The following is a 13,401-nucleotide window of genomic DNA, read 5'->3' as shown; positions in this document are numbered from 1 at the left end:
TACTGAATTAAATAATACCAGAATATCAGCACATTTAATTTGCTGTTGCCTCACGTGACGATGGGCTTTCTTCATAAAATAGTTGTTTTTTTTATCGGTGAAGCAATTTATATATTTTATTTAAATTGCCATCTGCTAAAATTAGCATTATTCAGTCAAATTGCATTCAACATTCATATGCTTTAAACAAATTTAGCACCTTTGAAAATACATTACAGTGGTGCCTTTAGATATAAGATTATTTGTTCTTTGATCAGACAAACACTCAAACCATCTCTAAATCCAACACCAGAACATTTTTGTTTCACTTAAAAGCAATACAATTGTTCCGAAGCATGATATACAGAGGCGACATTTTTAATGATGCAATTAATTTCCACTCTCTCTCTTTACCCATCATCTTTATTTAGAGAGCTGCTGATGTTTTAATCATTTCAGGAGGCTTCATTGTGATGTGCCGCCACCTCTGTGTTATCTAATTGTCTCGGAGCAGGCTGATGGCCTTGTGTCTGGAATGCTAAATGAACTCGTAATGAGGAAACCATAAAATGAACCGTGTCTGTATTGTGTTTTTGTGTAGACGTGTTGGAGCATTTAGAGATAAAAACAAGAAAAGAAAGAAGAGGAAACGACCTAAACGTAAAATAAACAGTTCAGATTTCCTTGCGATTAGCCTTCACATAACACTCAACCAAATTCTTTGGCATCATAAATTTAATTGAGGCATCTAAGCATCATGTGTGACATTTAAAGGTGTGTGTGTGTAAATGTGTGACCAAAATCAATCAGAGCATTCTTTAAACAACTTGGCATCAATATTGTTCCACCATCTTTAACAATTAAAAGTTTTTAAAAAAATCTATAATACACTCAATATACTTGGAGTGAGCTATAATGTCATAGTTGTTTTGATTATGGAGGCCTGTTAATTCTCATTCTCAATTCTCACATAATTTACTTTTCATAGAACAATGTCAGACAATCCTTATTTTAATAAAATTATTTACAAATTAGGGCAGCACGGTGTCTGACTGGTTAGCACGTCTGCCTCCCAGTGCAGAGGACGTGAGATCAAGTCCGGCTTCGGCCTTCCTGGGTGGAGTTTGCATGTTCTCCCCGTGCTTGCGTGGGTTTTCACCGGGTACTCCGGTTTCCTCCCACATTCCAAAGACATGCATGGCAGGTTAATTGAACACTCCAAATTGTCTCTAGGTGTGATTGTGATTGTGAGTGTGGATGTTTTTCTCTGTGTGCCCTGCGATTGGCTGGCAACCAGTTCAGGGTGTACCCGCCTACTGCCTGAAGCCAGCTGTGATAGGCTCCAGCACCCCCGCGACCCTAGTGAGGAAAAGCTGCCAAGAAAATGGATGGATGGATTTACAAATTATACATATTTGTTAGGAGTGTCAAAATGAGTGTGATAATGTTGAGTTAATTCAAGTTCCTTTAACGCCACAATTTTTTTTTAATGTGCAATTATGATCATTAATGGCCCCTTACTTGGAAAGGTTGAAATAGGGGAATTCCAGTCGCAACTCATCAGACCGTCCAGGTTAAAATTTAGCAATAATAAATTTAATACTAATGCATATATTTGTGGAGACTTGGATCAAGTTGTATTTGACAATTTTAAAATGTGCAGAATTTCACAAGTTACTTCATGTTAAAGATTAGATCGGAAAATGCACTGAGCTGTCACCAACGTCTTACAAATGCAATTATGCCATCTAGTGGCAGAAAAATTACCTTAACACAAATCGACAATAACACTTTTTTTTTTTTTTAAGTACAGTACGTCTTTTTAATTTTAACTTAATTTGATTAATTAATATGAAATTACTAAAAGATGCAGCCATAGTTCTATTAGTGTAAAATGTTCCCCCTCTTTTATGTTAAGAATATGAAAAATATTGTGTATTTTATTGTACATTTAGAACAGATATAAAATGTATGATTAATGGTGAGTTAACTATTGAAGTCATGGGATTAAGTATGATGAAAAATTTTAATCGCCTGACACCCCTAGTTTTTGTATTTAAGATTGACACCCCATATGCACAAGTAATGCATGTTTCTATTTGCCCACTGGGCATAAATTGGGGCTAATGAGGCTAAAAAATAGCACATGATTTAATTATGATATGTGTTATGGTCTATTCATTAATTCATTTATTTGGTATTTTGTCCTGGCAACAGTACATTTTAGGATTCCCTTTGAATTCTTCAAAAATAGAATTGTTTAGTCAGAAAATCAAAGTGTGATAATGTGCACAATTGTATAGAAAATAGATGCATCCTTTTGCTGATAGTTTATGTAAACGATCACCTTATTGAGGCAAAATCTGAATTTTTCACAGATTTGTTTGATTGAATTTTTAACTAAGCAGCCAGTGAAAGTTCAGGGTCAGCACATTTGCATGTTGTTGAGTGAAGATATTTTAATCACCGCACGTCAAGGAAGGCTTTTAGAGGTTTTAAAACATCTTCTGTATGGCCATTACTGTGAAGAAAAGAGTGGCCGAATACTAAGCAAGCATTTCAAACAAGGCAAGCTAATTACTTGTTTGACACTCACCTCAAGCTCTAAAAGCAAGATTCTTCAAGATGGCTTTTATTTGAAAGCTCACAAAAGGCGGTTCATTTTGCACATTCAGTAAGTGCCCGAGTTAAAACTCATTTCCTTTCCTTGATGAATACAAGCGATGTGTGTGCGTGTCCTCATACGTGATACTTTCAAGTGCAAGGCTGGCCTGTAAAACTTACAACAGTATAAACCTTGACATTTTTTTTTAAGTGTTTTCTTTAACAGCTCTCCCACGATAACCACAATATTACAAGTGTGTCTATCCTAAAGTGTCTCTCTTTTTTGGTTGTATTGCCATGAAGTCCTGTCAATCATATTGGCCTGTGTTTGTCTTCTCTCAGTACTTAAATTAAGTAGTATAGATATTTTTGTGAGAAAATACTGGTAAAAGTAGGAACACTGAGTCAACTTCAGTAAAAAAAAACAAAAACATATGGACTGAAGGGTAGTGACGTGCAAAAGTAAAATCAGTTTTACTATCAGTTAAATGCCCATTTTGATAACATAAAATGTAGCGTCTCTTTTTTTATTCTTTTTATTCTTCTATACTAAGAAACAAAAATAAATCGGTGAGCAAAGTTTGGTTTGACATTTATGCTATCAAAGAATGAACTGGAAAACAAAAAAAAAATGAAAAAAAGCGAAAAAAGCAAAACATGAACTAAAGAAAAAATACCTTCCTTGTATGCATTTTAGATTCGGCGGAGAAACTTTGATTTTGAACACAAGGAGTTTGCGGTTTTTAGGCTTGCCCAATTGCCATGATCAACAACAAACAATTATTTGCCTTTCATCTTGGGCCTGCACACCCAAGATCTCAATTGATCAAGATCTTTTACATTAACTCGCTCTCTGATTGAATTTCTTAAAATGTTTTGCTTGCTATCGGTTGGAAGAAGTAACAATATTATTTTGACCAAGTTAGCAGTAAATGTAGCGTTTAAAAGTCACATATTTACAAAAAATATATATACTCGAATACTGGTACTTTGATATTTCCCAGCACTGGTTGTGAGGTTTGAGAGATCCACGCGAATGGCAAGCAATGAATTTCTTGTTGGTGAAAGAGGTTTGTTACTTCACGGGCACGATGAACTCATGCAGGGAGGCTTTTTAGAAGAAAAGTCGGATTCATCTGTCATATTTCCCCATCCGTCTCGCTGGGTGGCCTTGTCCATCCCAATTATGACCCACATTTAATTTGGCTTTTGGAAATGCCCCTGATAAAATTGCCACTTTCTTTCATTTCCCAAACCTGCATCCTTTTTTTTTTTCCCTTATTTTTTTGCAGAGCCCACAGGCTAAAATTCATTGCCCTACTCTTGCTAGTTTCCAATGTTTTCATGGCAGCTTTACGCTACTGCCTTTTTGAAAGTTCATAGCCTGGCTCGGAGGCAAGGGGGGGGGGGGGGGGGGGGGTTAACTGTAAGGTAAGCGCACAACCCCCACCCTCACTTCCAGTTGAAAAATCTTTTTTTTTTGCCTGGAGATCAGGTGCTGCCTTGAAAGATTCTTCTCTGAGGTTCCACCGATTTACATCATCTTCCCTTCACTGCATTTAATGATTGTCGTGTTTTTTTTTTGCCTCGTTTTTATAAATGTCTAATTTCACATGAAATAAGGATGGCAGCAATTCGCAATAGGAATGTTATGTTATCTTTGCAAGACGTTGCACCCACGCTTGTGAAAAGTGCTTCCTTATTGCCGTGCCCACTCAGACCTCCGTTGTATCGGGGACGTTTCAACCTTCTGCTGGCAAGTTGCCACTGTGATCTTTGAATGTCAGGCCAGGGGCATCCAGGGGCATCCAGAGACCAGCAGTCCTCTCAGCTGAGCATACCACAAGTTGATAAAGAGCATCAGAACACACAGTGCCAAGATGATACCAAGCCAGGTCAAAAATGCTACCACGCGATAACAACATCATAGACATAACATTTATTTGGCATTTGGAATCAGTGTCCTGGCTACAAAATGAACATTGTCCTTTTTTTCTTTTTTTTATGCCCCATATAACTTCTGTTTAGTTGACTACTTATCTTGTGGAATAAATTTCACCTGTTCAGCTAATTGTCAGCTAAACCCACATGAACTGCAACCAAAGTCAGGTGAGTGGACCATTACTCCTCACTTTCAGCCTTTTATGTTAACCCTACAAAGCCTGAACCATGAAATACATGAGCGGGAATTCTGATTCTTTGTAAAGCCAGTATTTATTGGTCTTTTTGAACATACAACAACAACAAATTAAAATCAACGTCCACATATGACTTTTAATTTGTGTCATATTTGATACATCCAGTCACAATGCTTTAAATTCATACATCTATAACTTAAAATATAATCATAAATTATTTTTTCAATAGGTTTTAGGTGAACTAATGAATACACACTCACTCGCACGCACGCACACACGCACATACACATAATCACCCACATACAAAAAAAAAAATTATAATAATAAAAAATAAAAATAAAAAAAGGAGAGCAATGATGATGACATGTCAAATCGGTAAAAATACCGAATGAACAATACTGAGCTCTCCAGAAAAAAGAAAAAGAAAAAATATATATATAATCATAAAGAGACATATCACACATATTAGTTTCAAATTCAAAAAGAACATTTCCCATTATTAACAAATATAGAAAATCCATCAGCTGGGTATACTGCCCTCTAATGGATCATCCATGCAATGCATGTGTCAGATCATATACGTCAGGGTTTTAATGTTGGGAAAAAATTTTATACTCGTGAAAAAGAGGGCTCAAAATGTCTTGTATTTAATATAATACGTTTGGCTTTATAAGGTTAAGTAGTGCTGCCGTGACACGTCTACCGAAAGATCCTACAGCAATTGCTTCGTTTAGTGCGCTCAAGGAAGCAAGTGTTGAAGAATCCTGCTAAGAGTGCATGAAGACTTGGCAGAGAATGCGGGACACCAATTTTGAAACTTTTCTGACACTTTGTATGTATTTAATATGAAAGCGGATGGTAAGCCAATTAGGTGTTCAGAGTATTGGAGTATGTGCTCATATTTCCGCATCCTCAACAGGATCATGACATCAGAGATTTTGACGTGTTTTGTGTTACAATATACTAGCCTGGAAGAAACAAAGACATGGAGCAACTTTTCAGTGAGCCGAGTGGCTGCCAGCTGAATAAATGCAATTTTACAGAGTTGTGGACGTGTGTAGGTGGACATAAGGCCCTTATCATCTCTCACTATGCTGATGTGAAACTGTGAAAGACTGGACACGGGTGGTGGGCTGGAGACAGCCTCTATTCCTCAGTGGCTGTCTACTTGTGAACTGTGTATTGAAAATCTTTTGAATTTCAATTCTGAAAATGTGGGCACTTGTGATTTAACAGGAGTGTGGGACTCAAGGATTTTCTGGAGGGCCTTGTTGTAATAGACAACTGACTCACTGAGGAAAAGTTTTGGACAGTTGTAGAAATGACCTCATCCTTTTGCATGCATTTGCACACCTGGTCTCAAGGGCTTCATTTCATTTGTCTTATTTGTCCTTAGCCTACACTGGGTCGAAAATAACCCAAATTGGGTAAAAAATGGACCGACACAACTTTTTGAGTAATTAAAAACATTAAATTAATGAAACTTTTAAAAAAAAAAATATATATTTTTTTTTTTATCCACAAATCAAAAGATTTTTTTTGTGCTTGTTTTGTGAGTTATTCGTTAAGCTTTTTTTTTTTTTTTTTTTTTTTGGGAGAGCTCAGTATTGTTCATTCGGTAATTTTACCGATTTGATTTGTCATCATCATTGCTCTCCTTTTTTTTTCTTTTCTTTTTTAATACATATATATTTTTGGTATTTTTTTTTTTTTTGTATGTGGGTGAATATGTGTATGTGCGTGCGTGCATTCATTAGTTCACCTAAAACCTATAAAAAAAATAAATAAATCCCATACCGTTTCCCTAAACCGAACACTTCCAGCCAAAGTCGAGAGGCCGTCAGGAAACCCGAGAAAGGACCAAAGAAAGGAAAGTGAAATCCAGCACCGACCAGACACCACCCACCAGGCCACCAACCACAGTCCTTCACCAACCCCAGAGACATCTAAATTTCAACAAATCAGGGAGACCTCAAGAGACCAAAGGAGAGACTGAGGAAACTTTTTGGATTGATTGAATATCCCATCTAAATTTGGTCAAAAATTAAAACTTCGACCGAATGAGTTATTTAATCCAAAACGTAGGGTCAAACTAAATAATAACTCAAAGCAACCCAATTTGTTGTTGTTTTTTGTGGGTTGTTTATTTGACCTAGCTTTTTGGGTAAATTGAATAACCCAATTGAATTGGGTGAAAAAAGAACCGACTCAACTTTTTGAATTATTTACCCAGAAAGTTGTGTTAAATTAAATTAACAACCCACAGAGCAACCCAAATTTTGGGTTATTTTGTGGGTTATTCATTTAACTGAACTTTCTGGGTTAATTGAATAGCCGAAAATCTTGAGTTAGTCCCTTTTTGACCCAATTTGGGTTATTTTTGACCCAACTGTTTTTAGAGTGTAAGGTTGTTGAAGCTGAAGGCCACGGTGGTGAAGGCCAATGGTTGACGTGACTGCCAGATACCGGAAAACCTTCGAACTTTAAAGCCCCTGCGTCACAGGGCCGAACTGTGGAAGTTGTGGTATTGTGTCTGTTGAACCTGGCGAATGATTGCTCACGGACAGGAGTTATGCGTCTGCACCCTACTTAGAGTCGCTTATCTCCAATGACAATAGCTTGGCACATTCTATGAGCTAATTATTGCTCATCAAATGGTTTGGGGCTGCTTTGCTTTCTCAGGGCCTGGACGCATTGCCATTGTCATCGAAGGGGAAATTCACTCCCATTTTTATCAAAAAATGTTTGCAGGAGAATTTAAGTGGAATTGTCTAATATTCGAGTTATGATTCTTTACTTATAGATAAGACATCCAGTCTTATCTATAAGTAAAGATGTGACATGTTTGGTTGAGATTATTGTTGCAAAAAAAAAGAAAAGATGTTCAACCTCTTCTTAAATGTAAAGCATCCAAGACATTAAAGACCTGTAAGTCACATAATTGTGCACTGAAAAAGAGTCTATTGGATATACATTTTTAAAAAAGTATGGACATTGGATTGTATATTCTATGCAATATTTATGTCCCTGAAATATGATTTTAATGCCTGAAACCAAAGTCCATACAATTTTTTAAGTAAATCATTCTGCCTTTTTTTCTATGTTATGGCAAAGGCAATACATGTGTACCCGTTCTTAACTGTGTTGATAATTGCGATCCTTTGTTTTTGGACTTTATTTGGAATAGGAGGTTTTGAGACCAAATAAAGACGAGGAGGACCCTTGGACCAGACAGCACATATTTCATGCATGACAGGCACAGGCGGCCCTCTAAGCAAAATCAAGCACTGCAGGAAAATAGGTGACGTTTTCTGTGCTTTTTAATGATTTCTGCGTCTTCATCATGTCTTTAGTAGTAGATCTAAGTAATAAATGTATTATTGATCGTCTTCTAAACTCCCACACACCGGGAAAGGAAATCTTCATGTGAAGGTTAATTAAGTGGATGTGCTGGGAAAAGGGATGACCTTTTGGATTCTTCTGTATTTTGAGCAACAATGACAATCAACCCTTGTTATGGTGAAAGCCAACAATAAAAGCAAACATCTACTGTATATACAACACATTTAAGACTAAAATTACTCGTCCAAATTTTGAGTAGTGAATTTGTTTTCAACAGCTGCCTTTAAAATCATACTAGAATGTACATTAATAAGTTGTTTTCGGAGATAAAATGAAATGCATCATTCTATATATAATATAATCTTGCTTTCTAATCAATTATAGATTAGAACATTGGCTACATTGGTCATGACAGTTTAAATTCCAGTTAAAATTCCATTCATTTAACAACCAAAAAACGTTAGTTAAAAAGTTTGAAATAAATAAATAATAGTTAACTCTTGAATGATGTCAACTACCTAAATGTTGAAGCTGAAAAGTAAACCCCTGTTCTGGATTTGGACATTTATGCAAAAATACTGCTCTCCTTTGGTGAAAGTGGGAACAGCATGTTGAAAATTGCTTGTTTCTCAGTAAGCCAATTTACCTTTATTAGTTTATGCGCATTTTTCTTTTCTTTTTTTTTTCTGGGTAGTCTGGCTTCCTCCCACATTCAAAAAGTAAGCACGGGAGAATAATTAGAAAAAGAAGATTTTAAATTGTTCACAGGTCCACCCACATACTAAAAACCTGAATTTGAAGTTCATTGCAGACTTTAAATTGTCCACAGCTATTAATGTAAGTGTAAATGCTTGTTTGTCTCTACCATATGAATTGCGTTCCATACAGTCCAAAGTGTAGCTTAAATTACATATTGCAGCACAGCTTCGACTCTCCAGTTTTTGCTGCACTTTGCAAAATGGCCTAAGATACCACAAGGTGCTAAAATTGTGGCTAATCAGAAAAATAGTCATTGTGTCAAGGAAATATGTGGAAATGATGGATCTCGACTAAAAGTTCCAAATATTTGGATGTTGGAAAGGAAGCTACATTTAGCATTGTTTGTTGGTGGGTTCACTGCATGTGTACATTTTTATTCTACTTAGTTACTATTAAAAAGCAAACTCGGATAATCTCTGAGACATTCATTTTTACTTGTAATGTTGTGAACAGATAGATGATTTCTGCTCCAGTTATTTGGTCACTTGCTTTTGTGGCATCACCAGCAGAGGGCAACGTAGATTTGCTTTTCTTCTAAATTGGAGGCATCATAGCCAAGTCATAGAAATGTAATGTCTGACATTCATTAATACTTACTTATATTAAATGTACTCAATACTCAAGTACTGGAAGTATTTTTTAAAGTGAACGTTGAGAATTGATTGTTTTGTTTACTTCAGTGGTCTAGTTAAAGGTCTGTGTGTTGAAAAGCCAGAAGGAGCGACAAGGAAAAAGGGACGCACTAATGCTGTGATGTCCTGATGACCTGTATTTTATTTTTATGATGACCTTTCCCACCAGTATCCCTACCTCATCACTCCAAGCAGGATTATTCTTCCGCTTTGCACCTCAACAAACCTTTATGTTGTAGAAACAAAGATGGTTAGAGGAAATGTATCGATGTTAAAAACCTATTTAGGAAATGTAATGCAGTACAGTTGCCAGAAAAATAAACAATTAAGTACATATACATGAAAATCTGGTAATAAAGTATTTGGACTTTGTTAGATTATGTGACTGTTAATTAGTGGCAAGAAGTGGACAGTTTTAGGTTGGCCAAGTCAGTATCCAGTAGCTCTCCAAGTACCACCACAATGACAAGTAGTTGGCTTATATATATATATATATATATATATATATATATATATATATATATATATATATAAATATATATATATATATATATATATTTCCTTAAATGAATATACGTTATTGGAAGACGGTGATTTGGACATTAAGACTGCACTTATCTACTAAATCTTTAAATTAAGAATGTACTTCATATAAAAGTTAAAAAAAATGTACATCTATTTTTTAACAAGCAGTGAAAGACTTTCATATCTTAAATCGTATAAATTGTATTTGTATTTAATTCAGGGATTATTTCATGCACCAGTAGAGAGAGCCGGTACACTAGTAGTACTCGTACCACAATAGCCGGTGTCCAAATTCACAAGGCTGCATTGCAGTTGTCATCTGATATTTGTCTTTTGATGTCAAATCTAAATGTTATCAGCCCACAAAAGTGAAGGCCAAATGGTTCCAATACTTTTGGAGAGGAGCAAGTCCTTTGCTCTGCTACAACACGATCCTATGGCTTAACATACTGAGTGTCAGCCGACTAAAAATGTAGCAGCTTTTAGCACTCTACTTATTTGGAACACTTCTCAATGCCATTAGCTATGAATCAATACAGCCTATTGATTGGTGAGCTAATTTAACCTCGTAAGACGGCCACTAAATTGATTGTCATGTCAAGGAAAGATTGAATCGTCTGGTAAGGGTACAGATTTAGCATGTCCTCAGGCACTGGAAATATTTTGGATCATATCCTGCAAAAAATAAAAATAAATGCAGAGGTTATCATTGTAAAGTTTCTCATATTTTCTCCATGCCTGAGCAGATTTTTGACACTATGTGACAAGGGATGAAATGTTTTGCCCCACAGCTGAACTGACCTGCTTCAAAACAAGAACATTATTAATTCTGAGTGGCATTAGACATAATACGGCCAAACAAGTTGATGTCAAAGAGAATCAGTACATTTTCTTTTTGAGTTTTCATGGTCAGCGTATACAACAGTTTCCATGGCAACTGAGGCTGTCGAACTCCTTAAGCCTGTGGAGCTTGCATGGAAACGAAACAAAAGGATCAACAAGAGGCACATGGAGGGGTTTTCTTCAATCAGATGAAGGCCGCAAGTTCTGACTGCAGCAGGATTGTTGATGACATTAAATGACTAATTAGACGTTAAAGCAATGACTTAAAAAAAAATTGCCTCAAATTGCCCATTTCTCATCATTTGATTTAAATCAACAATATGTTGACAAAAATATTGCAGAACAACATGGTGGAACTATTTCTATTTTTAACACCATCACTTGACTATTGTTAACTCATTCACTGCCATTGACGGCTATAGATGTCATAAATTCATTTTAACTATTTCTATTAGTTTAACATTTTTTTCCACTTTTTTTAACAACAGTATGAAAACCTAGATTTTTTTTTGTACATATAGAACAGATATAAAATTTGTGATTAATCGTGAGTTAACTAGTAAAGTCATGCAATTTATTACAATTTTAAAAAATTATCACCTGACACCCCTCATTTAAAAAAATACAAATAAAATAATAGTAATTAAATTTTTTAATAATTTTTATTTATTTATTTTTTTTAAAGAAAATATTATTAAAAAGTAGGGGCATCAGGCGATTATCATTTTTAATCGTAATTAATCGCATGACTTCACTAGTTAACTCACAACTAATCACAAATTTTATATCTGTTCTAATACAATAAAAAATATATAGGTTTTCATACTCTTGTTAACAAAAGTGGGGAAAATGTAAAACTAATATAAATTGTTAAAAATTAATTTTTGACCTTCTGTAACCGTCAAAGGCAGTGAATGAGTTAAAGGGGAAGTCAGCCATATTTGTTTTTGGCCAATAATATGTTCTATGTAGCCCTACTTGTCTAAATGTGGCATTCTGTTTAATATTGTATTAGTGGAATATGAGTTAAGCAGCAAAATCCAACAGTTTTTATCAGTATCAGAAGGCGGCCATTTTGCCACATGCTGTCGACTGAAGATGACATCAATGTTGCTCAGGTCTCAAACAACAACCAATCACAGCGCAGCTTCATAAAACAGGTGAGCTGTGATTTGCCCTTGCCTGAACAACTGTGATGTCATCTTCAGTCATCTTTTTTTTTTTTTGTACAGGTCATAGATCATATTAATGGTTGAAATCTTTTAGAAATACATGTCTTATTTTTGTCTTATTTAAATCAGATAAACCTGGCATCTGTACAGGGGTGTGCAGACTTTTTATCAACCGTACATGTGATGGGTTTTGAACTATTGTCTGTTCAACCCAAGGGAAGTGTTATTTGATGAAAGGGAAAAATGGGAACACACTCCATAACTTATCTAATCTTACTCAAAAGGTGCTTGAAAAGGACAAGCCAGGTCATTAACAAGGATCTGTGGGCTGTACTTGCCAGACTTTTGAAGTGTCAGAGTGACATAGACGAGTGACAAAGCAGTTCCTAATGCCAAGCTGAACAAGCGTGTAGCTCTCAAGGTGAGCACGAGGGGCACTTGACGTCTTTTCCTGACTTCCTGCCAGTAAACATCCTAACTAAACCATTTCTGCATAAATGATTGCAACTTGTTCATTCATAACGTCTGCTGTCTCGAGGCACTTAACGCATCGAGCGTGTCAACAACCACACTCTTAACTCATTCACTGCCATTGACGGTTATAGACGTCTATTTCTTTTAGTTTAACATTTTTTCCCCACTTTTGTTAACAAGAGTATGAAAACCTATTTTTTTTTTGTGTACATTTAGAACAGATATAAAATTTGTGATTAATTGTGAGTTAACTCGTTAAGTCATACAATTAATTATGATTTTAATTGCCCGACGCTCCTAATTTTTTATTGTAATTAATCGCATGACTTCAACAGTTAACTCACGATTAATCATACATTTGATATTTGTTCTAAATGTACAATATATATTTTTTTATAGGTTTTCATACTCTTGTTAACAAAAGTGGGGGAAATAATTAAACTAATTGAAATAGTTCAAATCAATATTTGACGTCAATAGCCGTCAATGGCAGTGAATGAGTTAATATATTATATATGTATATTAAACCAACTGAACACCACTTGGCGACGGTAAAACTCCTTCTAAGGAAGAAACCACCAACAAAACCCAAGCTCCTTGGGGGGGGGACCATCTGCCTCAGGCGGTCGGTTTGAAACGGAGAGAGTAGAAGGACCGAGGCTAAGATACAGAGAGAAAATAACGGTATAATAAATGGACCAGCACCATGACATCAACAGCCATAATAGTCCTATGATGACAGCAATAATGACCAAACTGACACACATACCAAACTGTCGATAACAAGCAGATACATGTGAAGGTGCACCTCCAGGAGCAGACAGCATCCGCCATAGGAGCGAGAGAGACAAAGAGAAACAAGGTAGTTTACATGGATGAGGATCGAGAGAAGAGGAAGAGAAGCTCAGCGAATCAACAGCAATCACCCAGCAG

Source organism: Vanacampus margaritifer, chromosome 1 (assembly GCF_051991255.1).
Source record: "Vanacampus margaritifer isolate UIUO_Vmar chromosome 1, RoL_Vmar_1.0, whole genome shotgun sequence".
Classification (NCBI taxonomy): domain Eukaryota; kingdom Metazoa; phylum Chordata; class Actinopteri; order Syngnathiformes; family Syngnathidae; genus Vanacampus; species Vanacampus margaritifer.
This window is presented reverse-complemented; position numbering follows the sequence as displayed.